The 15908-nt window shown below is 34.1% G+C and overlaps 1 protein-coding gene across 7 annotated transcripts in view; it reads right to left on the bottom strand.

Moving 5' to 3' along the window:
* The window catches only part of Nol4 (nucleolar protein 4), a 319732-nt gene that overhangs the window by 193200 nt on the left and 110624 nt on the right, over positions 1–15908 (bottom strand). The gene's annotated exons all lie outside the window — the stretch shown is intronic.

Raw genomic sequence — 15908 nt, 5'->3', positions numbered from 1 at the left:
AATTCTTTTTTCTACGCCAAGCTTAGCTTGAGGCCAGTTCACTTGGAAAGCCCTGGATTTTGCTTGACGATGTGGTCAATAGAACTGAAAGAAATAGGGAAAAAAGCACATATAGTTTAATATCAAAACACTGCTTCATTAACAGTTTATGAGGCCCAAGGCCTTGGGACATGTTGTTGCCTCTGCCTACAATATACTCAGTGCCTTTTGTCACCTGTGAACTGTCACTCATCCTCTGGATCCCTGTCACTTTCTCTGAGAGGCTCCTTTCCTTCATAGTGGTTGCATTATTATTTAGTCTTGTGGTTATCTAATGCCTCTCAAACAGACTACCCATCAACTCTAACAGTGGGGGCCCCTTTTCTGTTTTGTACACTTCTGAATCACTAGAACCTCACGTAGCTCTGGCAAATAGTAGGTGGTTAGCAACATTTGTTGTAAATGAGTGTTTTATCTTATTAGTTCTTATCATAGACTCTGTGTGCTAAGAAAGTAAATATTACACCTAACTGGAAATGGAAGGCTCTTCAACTATGCTATGGAAAACAGCATGTACCAATGTCACCAAACAGAGATCTAAACTTTGGTCCTGTGAACCCTGGTCCTCTGCTCTGTTCAGAATACCACATCTTCATCCATAATTTTTTTAATGACAGTTTGGCATCTGTTTTACAAATAAGTCATAATAAGCACTTGCTTAATAGGGCAAAGCATTATTTTTAGTAAGGCAGCAAAAATTCAAAATATCTAGCCTATAAAATCTTCATATGTGCAATAACATTTTTAGCTTCATTTTTTAAGAAAATAAGAATTGGTCCTTTATCTATAGGTGTAAATGCAGAAGCTAGCTATTTAAAGATTAGCTGGCTGACAAACCCTATAAAACCTTGTATGAAGTATTTACCGTCAATAGACAAAAAATACATCTAAAGTGGTAACTGAGTCTATTATTAACCCCTACGTTCACCAAAGAAAAATTCTCAAAACCATAATTTCTCATAAACACTTCATGAAATTTATTGGTCTTGTTGTTTTCACAAATGCAGTTTCAAGTATAAGTCATCTTTGGTGTTTATTTGATGTTTTATTTTTATAGTTTGCTCATATTTGGTAGGACTAGATATTTCTATTATAAATCTACATAACTACATTATGGATAATTCTACTGTCCATACACATTAACATTCTTTTAAAGATATGTTTATTAGATTAAAATGGCCACTGGAATATAAAGTTATATCATTTAAAGATGTGCATGTGACATATCATTGATATTCAATTAGCCTATTTATTTGATGTTTTACATAGAAAATGGTACTCTTCATCAAAAAAGTACATATTTTATACAAAGTCAAAATGCTATAAAATAAAAAGCTTATATGATGAGGGACATCATTGCTAAAATGACTGGATTTATGATCATGAAAGAAATTGTTTTTCCTCTACCTTCTACCAAGGTTTGATCTCATTATTTAAAATAGAGTAGAATGAAATGAAAAGATTCAAAATGATGAATAGAGCAAGGAACCCAGTCACAATTTTTTATTGTCCTTTTCATAGGACAATAGGGGAGAGTGAAAGAAATTGTCAAAAGTCAATTACAAATTTAATAGATAAAAGGAAATAGAAACTTTAAACACAAGGCAATTATTGGTAAGTGATAATATTGAAATATACCCAATTTAAATTTGCTACTCCTTTCTTGGAAGAATAGAGAGAACCAATAGATTTCAACAGCTAGAAATAATATTTGCATGGTCAGTATACGATGTCGAAACAATGAGGACACACACACTAAAAGAGGAAACTGTGGAAAAACATATATAAGAAGTTATTATAGACAGATTAAAAAGTACAGTCTACATGAAAACATTAACCAGAACATTAATTCTCTGTTCCGATAATAAAACCATAATGGGATGATTGAGCCTGTGTGGCAAGATATAAGCAAGCACAGACTATAGAATATAACAAATGCCATGGCTACAGAGGTGAGCATGTGGCTGATTAAAAACTCATGTTTGAAGCCTTGGAATCTAGAACAAAATGGCTGTGCTCCAATCCTGTTTCTACCACTAAGCAGCTGTGGTGATCAGAGCCGTAATTTCCTCTTCTGTAGCAGGAAAATAATAACAATACCTATTTTACAGTATTGTTGTAAAATTTTACAAAGTTAATTCTTCAAACAGTGCTTGGCATTTAACAAACAATCAAAAAATTTTAGTTATCATCTATTCTCACCTTTTGTTATAAATATCTTTAGAAAAATTTGATTTTAGAAAGGATAAATCAAATAAGAATTTAGATAATTTTCACTGACTCTAAAAGAATTGTGCACCTAGAATTCTAGTTAAGTTGTGGATGTTGTTACCTTGGATTAGAAGAGTAAGCAGGCTCTCACAAAGACCAGTTTAGAACACCCACATAAGCATTCAGTGAACTAACTCCACGGTACTTAAAATGCTAACATGATTTCCCTTGATTGCTTAATCACAGATTTAAAAAAAAGCTGAGGTAAGCAGTGATGGGTTCCACTTTTAATTCTGTACGATGCTAAGATATGTTCTCCAAGATATAGGTATAGCAAAGCAACAATGATATGTTAGTAAAATAAATCCCATATTAAAAGATAGGTTGATTGAATACATTTGACCAAAAAATTTAGAAATGTATACAGATATTTCAGATTGCCAAACATATAATAATGCTACTGTAAAGGAAATCAACTAGTATTCAGTACCTGTATGATATATTTTATACATTGTAAGAAACTTTCCAAATGCTACAATATACTCCCACCCAGCACAACAATAAAAGAAAAAGATAAAGGTGGGAGAGCCAGCTGAGAGAAGGATGAAGGGTCTCCATCATTCTCTAATCCACTTCTCTAGTCTGAGGAAGCACTGAATTCACTTCGAAATAAACAACAAATGAGACAAGAGAAAACATAGACAAGGGTGAGCAGGCAGAGTGTTCTAGAGGTAGAATAAAATTTAGAAAGAGATTGTTTAAGTTTCCCATTTATAAATATAGAAATGGTTGCCCAAAGAAACAAATAGTTCTTAAATCAGCCTGTGAAGCTAGGTCTCAAAATTTACAATTGAGAGTTTCTCAATTCTGCCTTCTTCATGAGCTCATTTTACATTTTCAAAGCTGTGTTATTATTTCATTGCTTTTGAGTATATTTGGGAGGTAGACAAGGGAGACTACATAGGTATGAGGAAACTCAAATGTCTATCTAATCTTTGGCAAGAAAGACTGAATCTGATAGTTGAGTGCACTTTTATTACAGACATAAGCAGGAGATAAAATTACAAAACATAATTTTAGTTCAGAAAACATTTATATTCTACTATTTATCAAATATACTTGGCTCCAACGGGACTGAGCAAAGATTCATATGTTATATTTTGTTTCTTGCCCCCAAGACACTCCCAGTCAAGCAGAAAAGTGAGACAGATAAGCAATTATAATACAAATTTATCATATAATGAAACACAATTTCAACCCCTTTCTTCAATATCCTCCAGCTGTTCTTGCCTTTTTATCAACCTATAATCTAACTATGATCCCTATAAACCAAGTAGATAAAGAATTTTATGGTCAACTTAACTCCATGTTGTTGTTGATTTATCAATTTGCACAGCTGTCATGCAAAACCAACTTCGAAGACCTATTCAACACTAAAATTATTGACTTGTTGAATTGCCTAAAGATTAAAGCTCTTTTATAAAAGATAATATCTAGATGAACCAAACTAGCAAAAGAAAATTGTAAAGAAACACAGTATACGTTGATTTTCTTTGAGAGTTTACAAAGGAGAGCTGAGATAGCAACAAAAAATAAACTAACAAACAAAATCAGAAAAAGACACTTGCCCAAAATTTTCATATGGGCAAAATCCATTTCACTGTGTTCTACAATAAGAACGGGTGCATAAATTATAGGTTCAACATGTATTTGAATAAATGTATGAAAACTGTGTTTGCACATTAACAAACACAACTCAAGGAATGGAGCATCTTGTATTTGCTACTTAGTTTTAACAGAATTTTGTCACCTCCTGCAGGTACTGAAACACTGAACATTGGATCTATGTAATTACTCATAGACTAGCAAGCACTGTCATAAACATAAACACAGCTCAAGAGCAGTACATCGAAATAAGCTGGGTACAGGGTCTCACATCTGTAATACCAGATACTTGGGAGGTAGAGTGGAATGGTCATGATCCATGGCTACGCTGGCAAAAGCAAGACTCTAACAGAAAAATGACTGGAATGAAAAGATCTGGGGGCATAGTTTAAGTGGCAGAACAATTGCCTAGCAAGCATAAAGCCCTGAATTCAAACCCCACTACTGCACTCCCCCCAGAAAAAAACAAAAGACAAACAATAAAAAAATTACAAAAATAAATAAAAATACAAACAAAAATGTCTTTTTTTTCAAAAACAAAGGACAGGAAGGTAAAACAAGTCCTGTTTGAGGGTTGGTACTAGTGGATAGGGCAGGATATAGGGAAGGGGTGAAGGAGGGTGAATATGGTGGAAATATGAGACATGTTGAAACTATTCCAAGAAGGGGTGATAAGGAAGAACAATGGAGGGGGTGAATTTGACTAAGATATATTTTAATCACTTTTGTAAATATCACAATGTACCCCCAACACAACAATAACATAATATTTTTTTTAAAAAAATCAATACAACAAAGAAAAGAACTAACCTAGAGGTAAAATTCCAAATCAATCTGACATCCTTCTCTGATCTGAACAGATCCAAGACTGGAACTAAGCCAATTTCCCCTAATTTTCCAGGGACCAGGACCTAGCACCAGTGGGCACTCACTATGATGGAACTGGTCTCTGAGGTATAACAAGATTCAGACTAAAATGAGGAAGTCAACTCTCCAAATAAGTGCTAATTTATACAAAAAACCACTTATGTAGTAAGAGTAAAAGGCCAAAAGGCAGACTTTTAACTTGAGGAAAATAGAGCAAATTTCCAAATAAATGATTCTAAATATAAAAAGAAAATAATATTGCCTACAAATGCATTTTAAAATATACACATAACTAAGCATCTTTACTTGCTATACTTATGCTTTAGATGCAAGCCAATTCTCTTTCTTCTGCTTTTGGAAACAGAGCATTACTGCTTAAAAGTAATTTCAAATGATTAATTACTTACACATACACACACAAGTACACAAATAATAATATTACAAAAAGGATTTAACAATCAAAATTTCCTCCAGTTGGTACTAACATTCCTTATAATTTTCTTTATAGTACTTATAAAGGTCATTTATATTTCTGCAAAATATGATATAATTATTTATAGAGCAATTGCCTCAGAGATAGCATTCTAAAAGCTTCATCAGTTTATATGCAGTTTGATAATTAGTTTAAAAAATTCAATGTTATATGATTTTAATATATTTATGAAAACATTAGAACACGTTGAATTAAAAATAGTACTTTTTGTGTCATTTTCAGGTATTTTAAATCTGGAAGTGTGTTTTTAAGTTAAAAAATTGAAAACAAAACACTTTTACAAGCAGACAACTTTGAAGTTAAATATTTTACTATATATGCGTAAAAAAGAAATCCACTCTTTAAACAAAATTTGCTCTATGCAAAATTCCCTAAGCAATTCCAAACAATTACAGGAAAACAACCTTGCAGAACAAAGAAAATGATTTATAGAACACACCGTAACTCACCAGGGAATTTGGTGTTCAGCCTAAAAACCACTTTAATAGCTTTTCTAATTAAAACTCACCATCATAAGAAATTAACCACTAAATTTAATTTCCTATTAAGTATACTGTTTTACAACATTTTTTATTAAAAACGTGTTTTATTAGATTTTCCAGCTGAATGAAACGGTGACTAGTGGTTGCTTTTACTGTTGGTTTGTATGCTTTAATAATTACATGAAGCTATCTTACTTAGCCAAATTACATGCAATTTTAGTCAGGAGTCTATTTGTACTAATTTTACTCACATTTACACTAAGCAATAAGAAAGGATTGCATATAAACACTGAGCAGTAAGAAAACATTGCATGATGTTTATATGTGTTTGTGTTCTCACATTATATCCAGTTTGTTCAATGTTCACAGTGATGTTTGAAAGCAGACTGAAAATTTCTTAGACCATTACAGGGACATTTTCAAGTTATTGAAGAGCTGCACTCCATAGCAATTGTCATAGCTAAGGAAATAACTAGCTGAAACCTGCACAAAGGTGCCTATTAATGTTCACTGGGAGTTACCTGGAAAGCGCTGGCCAAGACAGCATTTGAACATGAACCACACCTTCATGACTTTACTGTTTAGACTGCTGTCATTTTGATGCTCTAGAACAGCTGGGTAGAATTGTGAAGAATATCTCCAAAAGTATAGTCTAGGACATTGGCTCCCACACAATCCATATCAGGTGGGTTTTGTAATTGGTATTATTTTTTAAAATAAATTTCTAATGCAGGAGATATATGCTGTCAACTCAGCATATAATCTAAATTGGGATCAAAGAAAAAGTGAGGCTCCTGCTACCATATCTCTTTACCCACTTAATTTATCTCATAACTAGATGCTTCTGTTACAAAGTGACTCCCTTCTATACTTCCATAGGACTCTGGTCATTTTACAATGTACAAGTCAAGATATGAGTAATGCATGCATGTGTGCATCATTTCTATTGGACATAGAAGTACACCCCAACTTCAAAACCATTTTGGTTTCATATTCTTCATCTTTTAGACTAAGTCATTTTAGAGCTTCAACTGTTAGGCCAAAGCAATGAAATATGACTTCATATGGTTCTACCCAATATACTATATTTCTGTTGTATCTCTGTTATACAACTTATTCTAGGATTCAATGCACATTAGTTGAAAGAATAAGGAAATATTGGAGCTCTCACCACTCTTCTTATCACAATTATATCCAAGGATCCAAGTAAATTACCTTTTAGAATTTTAACTCTGAATGGGACACTTGCCTTCTTTTTTTTCTTACCCTTAAATATGCTTCCAATGTTGAGTGAATTCTACAGTATTTATGTAGTAGTGGGAGGCAAGGATTCCCAATATGGTAGCTAAAGAGCTCAAAGAAGATATTTAATATAGAAAATGAAAACATATTTAATAGACAAATATGTTAAATGGATTTCTATTATTTGGGGAAAATCCTCTAGGTTAATGTTACCCTACAGAATATCTATGTGTCACTAGAAGCAGTAAGCTCACTATAGATTCCCAAAGGGATTTATTCTAGTCTAATTAGGTCTTGAAGGACTATGTGGACATCGGTGGGATTCAATTTTTTCCAAAGGTATTCAAAGTAAGAAACTTCTCTAAGTTTTAGAGACTATCTTCCAACATTTTAACAGGGAGAGTCATAACATTTTCATAAGTAAATTGTGATTTTACTCAAAAATAAGCAATTCAAATATTGGAATGAAGAATATTAGCCTATTATCCAATTAATCTAGAATATAATTATAATTTATGTATTTATATTTTTACTTATTTATTTTTAAGACAGTCTCATGATGTAGCTCAGAGTGGCCTCAAACTTTCCATCCTCCTGCTTCAACCTCCTGAGCACTTAGATAACAAGTGTGCATCACCATATCCAGCACACTTTATATTATTTAATCTAATAACTTAATTATTAAAGTTTACTAATCCAATGTTTCTGATAAAATATTATCCATTCTTAATAGTGAAAAAAGATCTAAAATCTCAAATTTTATTGTAATTAAGCATGATGTGTAAGATTAAATATACACAGACATTATGTACCTTAATATTTGTATGCGGTTTAGTCACTAAAGTCCAATTTAATTTCTTCTTGTTTATCAAAAATAACCTGACTAATTGAAGCATATCAAAAAATTTTTATAATGCAAACATTATGAGGAAAGGAAGAGATTTTAAATTTCTGGCAAATAAACTATGCATTTCTAATAGCTAACATAACCAATTCTATTTTTTTATGGTACTGAGGTTTGAGCTTAGAGCTTTGTGCTGGCTAGGCAGGTGTTGCACGACTTGTTCTCAGCCCTTTTTTGCTTTAGTTATTTTTCAGATATGGTCTTACACTTGTTTGCCTAGGGATGGCCTCGGACCATAATGCTCCTACCTCTAACATAGCTGGGACCATTAATGAATATCATCATGCCTGACTTATTTGTTGAGATGGGGTCTCAGTAACTTTTTTGCCGGATGTGGTCTCAAACTGAAATTCTCTTGATCTCTGTCTGCTAGGCAAAGAAGTTAGGTTACAGACTTGAGCCACCATGCTTGTCTCATACATTCATAAATGAAAAATTTACCTAAAATATATTTTTTAAAAGTTTGTTTCGGGTAGAAATTGCAGTAACATTGAAGAACTAGCTCCTTACTAGAACTCAATTCACACATCCTCTCTCTCTTTAGCTGTTTCTAGGCATTACCACATCTATTTACTTGGCACACAAATGTTGTAAATAAGTATAAATAAGTCATTGATTCAATAATGAAGTAGAGTCACGAGTCACTATGATGCTTCAGTGATGGAATAAATATGTGATGGGGGCCCCATAACTGTCTTAGTTTGTGTAAGCACACTCTACGGTGTCCACACAATAGTGCAATCACCAAGTGACATATTTCTCAGATGTACCAAATGCTGTAAAAAATAATATACTATGTAAAAAAAAAAAACTTCTAGGATACTTTATTGATCCAATGGCATCTCACAATGAAGGGCATCGGCCATGCTCTCCCAAGAGCAATACATTGTATATGGGATGTCCCAACACAAATCACAGAAAATGCACCTAAAAGAGAACAAAATACGTAACGCTTTTTCTGCTTTAAACTCTTACTTTTAAAGCTGCCTGAGCTGAACAGAACAGAATTTAACAATATGCCTCAATGTCCCTTTGTGCTTTGCATTATCTTTCTTAAAGCAAAAAGTAAAAGGTAGAATTTGTTATGATTGAAAAGTACAGAAATCCTTCATTGATATTAATAATTTTTTGAGTTCAATAGGCACAAATACTCCCTTACAATGTAATAATAACTCAGAAAAATAATTAAATTGGTTTGTAGAAAATTGTGCCTCTATCAAATGAAGTCAAAAGCTTATTCTAAACTGAAACTGTAAGTCTGCTTCTAAATCTGATACTTCTTTTGCCAGATACCCTTTAATGAGTAACTGCAGACAACAAATAAATAAGTAATCTGGTTTTAGAAGGCACACATTCATAACAAAGTACATAAGAAAAAAGAATACTGTTTTGAGCTAGCTCATGCTCCCACATATTTTTAAGTTCTGAAGTTTAAAGGCAGAAACTTAAATGGCAACATTTCTACTTCTAATACCTTTAAATGCGCACCAGATCAAGGGTACTTGCAAATCAGTGGATACTTGAATACCGGATGCTTTGGGCTGTTAGATCTGGGAGTGCTTTTTGGAATTCCATGAACCACCATCATTGCATAGCAAAGCTTCCTTCATAATAGGATTCCCACATCTTCATTTTAACATGAAGGCATTCTTTTAAGTCTATAAAAAGTTGAGTACTTTAACATTGTTTTTCCAAACCAAAAATGAGGGCAAAGATTTGAGTTTCTATATATCTTTATGTTTATGTTTTTATTGAGTTAAGGAAGCAATATGAATTTAAAAGAAGAAAGGAAGCTCCATATCGCACATTACTCTTGAAACACTCTCCTCATTGTAAATTCTTCATTCTGATTTGTGTCTTCTTGACCTTTATTTAATGATCCAGCCTACAGCAAGATTTTGTTCTCCTTCCTTTCCCCAGCATACAAAGTTTGCATATATCTATTTTGGTATTTGATTAATAGATTGCAAATACTTCATAATGAAATAAAAACTGAGAAAAGGTTCTTTTACTCTTCATTTTATATAGTGTTCAATTAAAAACATTATTTATAGCTTCCTGTGTTACAAGTATTGGTAATGATTTGTTTTAAATCACATTTTCCTACTTCAATTTCTTTAAATAATATCTTAAACTAATCACTTAATGTTAAAGAAAATAGAACACTTTAATTCAACACTTAAAATTTTGTATTGTTCAGATTTTAGATATATTAAACTGCAGTTTCAGTCAGTCAGTTATTAAAATAGGAGTTTCTCCAAACCCTTGGATACATCTGAGTTATAAACTCAGAGAAAATTTACCCAGTCAAAATCTACACTGGTCTAATTCAGGAGCCACAAGTCACATGTGGCTATTTAAATTTAAATGAACATTAATTAAATTATCTAATATTAAAATTAGAATAGTTCATCAGTCACACTAACCATATTTGAAACACTCAATAACTACAACAGGATAGTGGCTACCATATTAGATAGTGAGATTACAACATTTCCAATATTGCAGAAAGTTTATTGGGCAGCACTTCTTAGACTTTTCTTAGAAGTTTTCTCTTCAATCTCTATCTTGCTGGCTTCTAACTACATAGGCTCTTTTTCCCTGCTTACAGCAGTTGTTCTTCATGTAGGGCAGTCTGGATCCCACCAGGATATTTGCAGTACCTGGAGACATTGTACGTTTTACAATTGGGGGAAAGGGGTGCTACTATCAGGCAGTATTTGGGTGCCAGGAACTGCAAAATATCCAATTATGCACAGACACACACCCACAACAAAGAGTTATGAATCAATAGTGCCATATTTGAGAAACTACTGTAGATTGGGGTCACAGGATGCTCACCCCAAATTAGACATGTTACATCACAAGTCTGCACCTTCTGAACAATTCCAAATATTAATGCATGCCATTCAAAGAAAAAGTTGATACATTCTAAGCCAATCTATGTCTAACACCAAAAATCCCCACTATTCTGAGAAAGGTACACATAAACTAAAAGTTTCACTACTATAAACTCTCACTTTTACAGAGGAAGGAATTTTCTCCTATTGGTTGGATGAACAACTTTATTCCTTTAGCTTATGCATTACATGAAGGTAGGGACCATGACTTTTTACATTTTATACATCTCTTGGCTCTAAGAGAAGGGTATTGTGGATTGAATAAAACAAGATACAGAGTATGATGCTATTTTTATAAAATAATGATGACAAAAAACCAGAGGATCTCTGTTTGAGGCCAGTCCAGGCAAAAAGTTAGCGAGCAAGACACTATCTCAATCAATAAGCCAGGTGTGATGATGTATGCTTGTCATCCTAGCTATTCAGGAGGTATATGTAGGTGGAAGGTGGTCCAAGTTTAGCCATGGGAAAAATGTAACGCTTTACTTAAAAAAAATAACTAAAGCAAAAAGTGCTGTGAGTGTGTCTCAAGTGATAGAGTGCCTGCCTAGCAAGTATGAGGCCCTGGATTCAGTTCCCCATATAATGAATAAATAAACAAATAACACACACACATATGTATATGTATGTAAGTGTGTGCATATGTGTGCATAGAGAAAACAAGATACAGAGTATGATGCTATTTTTATAAAACAATGATGACAAGAAACCAGAAGACCACCATTTGAGGCCAGTCTTTATTACTGTGTAATAAGGAATTACACAGTACATTATCAATATGGGTTACTTAGAAGAGCATGAATGTCAGGAGGGAGGAGAAAAGAAAATAGGAAGAAAAATATTTTACAAATCAGCATTATGATGGAAAGTTATATTTTAATCATTTTATATTTTAATCATTTAAATAATGGATTATTGAAGAACTATCCGAAGTAGAGCAAATGAAAGGAAAATTAAATGCATGAGATCCATTAATTCACATGATATTTGTATTCCAAAAGAGAAAAAAAGTTACTAAGTGAGAAAATAATATAGTTTCATATAGCATAAGTCCTCAAAGGAATGTTAACCACTAGAAAATAGGGAGAGGGAGATAGTTCTTGATTGGCATCCTTTTATAGCCGTCAGTGCTTGGAGAAGAAAATTTGGGACTCATCTGGGTACAGGTGGTATGGAAAGCAACCTGATTAAATGTCACCTAGGCAGTTAATGTAGCAGAGCATTACATATTTCATCCATCACCCACAGACTAGGATGTGGAAAGCAGCTCATAGGGATGACCTAGGAAGAAAGCACACTCATAAACAAAGGGAATGGTTTCTTTAAAAATCAGTGTTGAATGAAATGAGGATGAAGGATTGACCCATGAAGTCTTCTGAGGATCCTTCTGGGAGAGCAAGTAAAGAGGAGTGACAAGGAAGAAAGCCTACCTAGAAATGACAAGACAACTCTTCCAATGAGTTCCACTATAATGTGTGGTGTGGGTGTGGTGAAGATAAATGAGGCAACGAATGAAGCAGCACAATGGGATGTCTTACGGTTTGAATGATTTTGTCTCCAAATTCATGGTGAACCTTAATCCCCAATGAATACTATTTAGAGGTGTGGCCTTTAGGAGGTAATTGAGTCATGAGGGCTCTACACTGTCTTTTTTTTTTTATTCATATGTGCATACAAGGCTTGGTTCATTTCTCCCCCCTGTCCCCACCCCCTCCCTTACCACCCACTCCGCCCCCTCCCTCTCCCTCCCACCCCCTCAATACCCAGCAGAAACTATTTTGCCCTTATTTCTAATTTTGTTGTAGAGAGAGTATAAGCAATAACAGGAAGGAACAAGGGTTTTTGCTAGTTGAGATAAGGATAGCTATACAGGGAGTTGACTCACATTGATTTCCTGTGCGTGGGTGTTACCTTCTAGGTTAATTCTTTTTGATCTCACCTTTTCTCTAGTTCCTGTTCCCCTTTTCCTATTGGCCTCAGTTGCTTTTAAGGTATCTGCTTTAGATTCTCTGTGTTAAGGGCAACAAATGCTAGCTAATTTTTTAGGTGTCTTACCTATCCTCACCCCTTCCTTGTGTGCTCTCACTTTTATCACGTGCTCATAGTCCAATCCCATTGTTGTGTTTGCCCTTGATCTAATGTCCACATATGAGGGAGAACATACGATTTTTGGTCTTTTGGGCCAGGCTAACCTCACTCAGAATGATGTTCCCCAATTCCATCCATTTACCAGCGAATGATAACATTTTGTTCTTCTTTATGGCTGCATAAAATTCTATTGTGTATAGATACCACATTTTCTTAATCCATTCGTCAGTGGTGGGGCATCTTGGCTGTTTCCATAACTTGGCTATTGTGAATAGTGCCACAGTAAACATGGGTGTGCAGGTGCCTCTGGAGTAACCTGTGTCACAGTCTTTTGGGTATATCCCCAAGAGTGGTATTGCTGGATCAAATGGTAGATCGATGTCCAGCTTTTTAAGTAGCCTCCACATTTTTTTCCAGATTGGTTGCACTAGTCTACATTCCCACCAACAGTGTAAGAGGGTTCCTTTTTCCCCACATCCTCGCCAACACCTGTTGGTGGTGGTGTTGCTGATGATGGCTATTCTAACAGGGGTGAGGTGGAATCTTAGCATGGTTTTAATTTGCATTTCCTTTATTGCTAGAGATGGTGAGCATTTTTTCATGTGTTTTTTGGCCATTTGAATTTCTTCTTTTGAGAAAGTTCTGTTTAGTTCACTTGCCCATTTCTTTATTGGTTCATTAATTTTGGGAGAATTTAGTTTTTTAAGTTCCCTATATATTCTGGTTATCAGTCCTTTGTCTGATGTATAGTTGGCAAATATTTTCTCCCACTCTGTGGGTGTTCTCTTCAGTTTAGAGACCATTTCTTTTGATGAACAGAAGCTTTTTAGCTTTATGAGGTCCCATTTATTTATGCTATCTCTTAGTTGCTGTGCTGCTGGGGTTTCATTGAGAAATTTCTTACCTATACCTACTAACTCCAGAGTATTTCCTACTCTTTCCTGTATCTACTTTAGAGTTTGGGGTATGATATTAAGATCCTTGATCCATTTTGAGTTAATATTGGTTTAGGGTGATATACATGGATCTAGTTTCAGTTTTTTGCAGACTGCTAACCAGTTTTCCCAGCAGTTTTTGTTGAAGAGGCTGCTATTTCTCCATCGTATATTTTTAGCTCCTTTGTCAAAGACAAGTTGGTTATAGTTGTGTGGCTTCATATCTGGGTCCTCTATTCTGTTCCATTGGTCTTCATGTCTGTTTTTGTGCCAGTACCATGCTGTTTTTATTGTTATTGCTTTGTAATATAGTTTGAAGTCAGGTATTGTGATACCTCTTGCATTGTTCTTTTGACTGAGTATTGCCTTGGCTATTCATGGCCTCTTGTCTACACTGTCTTGAATGGGATTAGTGTTTGCCTCTCTTTTACCCTTTCCATCTCTCCCCTATGTGAGGGTACAACAGTCCTCCTCTCTGGAAGATACAGAAAAAAGGTGCCATCCTGAAGTGGAGACCAGGCTCTTACCAGACACAACCCACCAGGGTCTAGATCTTAGACTTTAACTTTCTAGAACTATGAGAAATAAATTCTGTTCTCTGTATACTACCCAGTCTCAGGTATTTTGCTTTAGCAGCACAGATTGAAATAGGATCAGTACAAGCACTATTACATCATGTTTGTGTGCTGATCTTAATAATCCAGAAGTGTAAAGAAAACCTCAAATGCAGGAGGAAGAGAGACAATTGCATGAAAAACTCAAAGAAAAGTGTGAGGGAAAGACATCTGACATGTAAGGGGAGGACCAGTCCTAGGATGGAGAAGAAATAACTAGATATTTCCCTACCTGCAAAACATATATCAACATATGGCAAAATGTTTCCCCAAGAGTAACATTTGAAGTTATTATACTGCATTTTATTAAATCAATAGAGATTTTAAAAATCATATCAGTTGCACCCTAGCCAAACATCAACAACTGTCAACTCTACATCCTCCTAATATGTATAGCCTCCAAAATTATAGACTAAAATGATGAGGGTATAAATAAGCAAAATACATAAATGAGTAATTGAGTACAGTAATTCACATTACTATGGATATTTCAGTTATTCTATGATTCTGGTGCCATATAAGTGCCATTTAAAAACCTAAGACATGTCTATTCATGTTCTTAAAAGAAAAATGTATAATTTATATGTAAACCCAAAGAATTTCATTCCTATAATATTCCCAAGTACATCTTTTCTACTGCATTAGCTGTTCTACTGTGTAGCAAGTAAGATATGATCTAAAGCCACTGATCAACAATGTGTTCTTTCTTTCTCATAACCCATGCCAAAAAAAGTCTACATCTTTTAGACTCATCTAAAATGGGAATAAAAAAGACTTTTGGACTTTTTGTATGCTTAAAATCAAAGATACCATAAGACTTTCTAATGTAAACAGAATTCAAAAACCAACTAGAAATACAGCAAACTTTTTCAGCCACTTCTTAACAATAAATGTCAGAGAGCAGAAAGGCAGGTTTTTTTCTCCTAATTAAGGACAAAAACTAACCAGTCAAAAGGTTCATGTGAACTTGTTAATTATAGAAATACTAAACTTAAACAATCCCTGATATTTATTTCTGCAATGAACCAAATAAGCACATTGACTTGAGTAAATGATTTGATACTTACAAAACCTAAAAACTACAAGGAGAGTTTTCAAATATCTTTGAAAACATCAGGTCCTCAAGTGTTACCCCCGTTCTACTTTCTTCCCATCAAAAGCAGTGTGATGACCTAAGAATCTTCAAAAGATTCAGGAATAAAAGATCACCATCTTTCTTTCCTTCCCTTTGAGCTGAATAAAAGAGCTCAAAATCATAGCAAAATATCTTCTTACTCAGCAAAATTACTCTGGTAAAATTGTCACTTGATATCTAGTGATTTTTAATTGCAACTTGATTTTCAGGTAAAAGAAAAACACCCAAATGAATGTTTTAATCATCTTTAAGCTCTTCATTAAGTCAAAGAAAAAAAAAAAGAGAGATAGCCCAAGAAACCAAAGTCAGAAAACATTATCCCAGAAACTCAAA

This window comes from Castor canadensis, chromosome 4 (assembly GCF_047511655.1).
Source record: "Castor canadensis chromosome 4, mCasCan1.hap1v2, whole genome shotgun sequence".
Lineage (NCBI taxonomy): Eukaryota > Metazoa > Chordata > Mammalia > Rodentia > Castoridae > Castor > Castor canadensis.
This window is presented reverse-complemented; position numbering and strand designations above follow the sequence as displayed.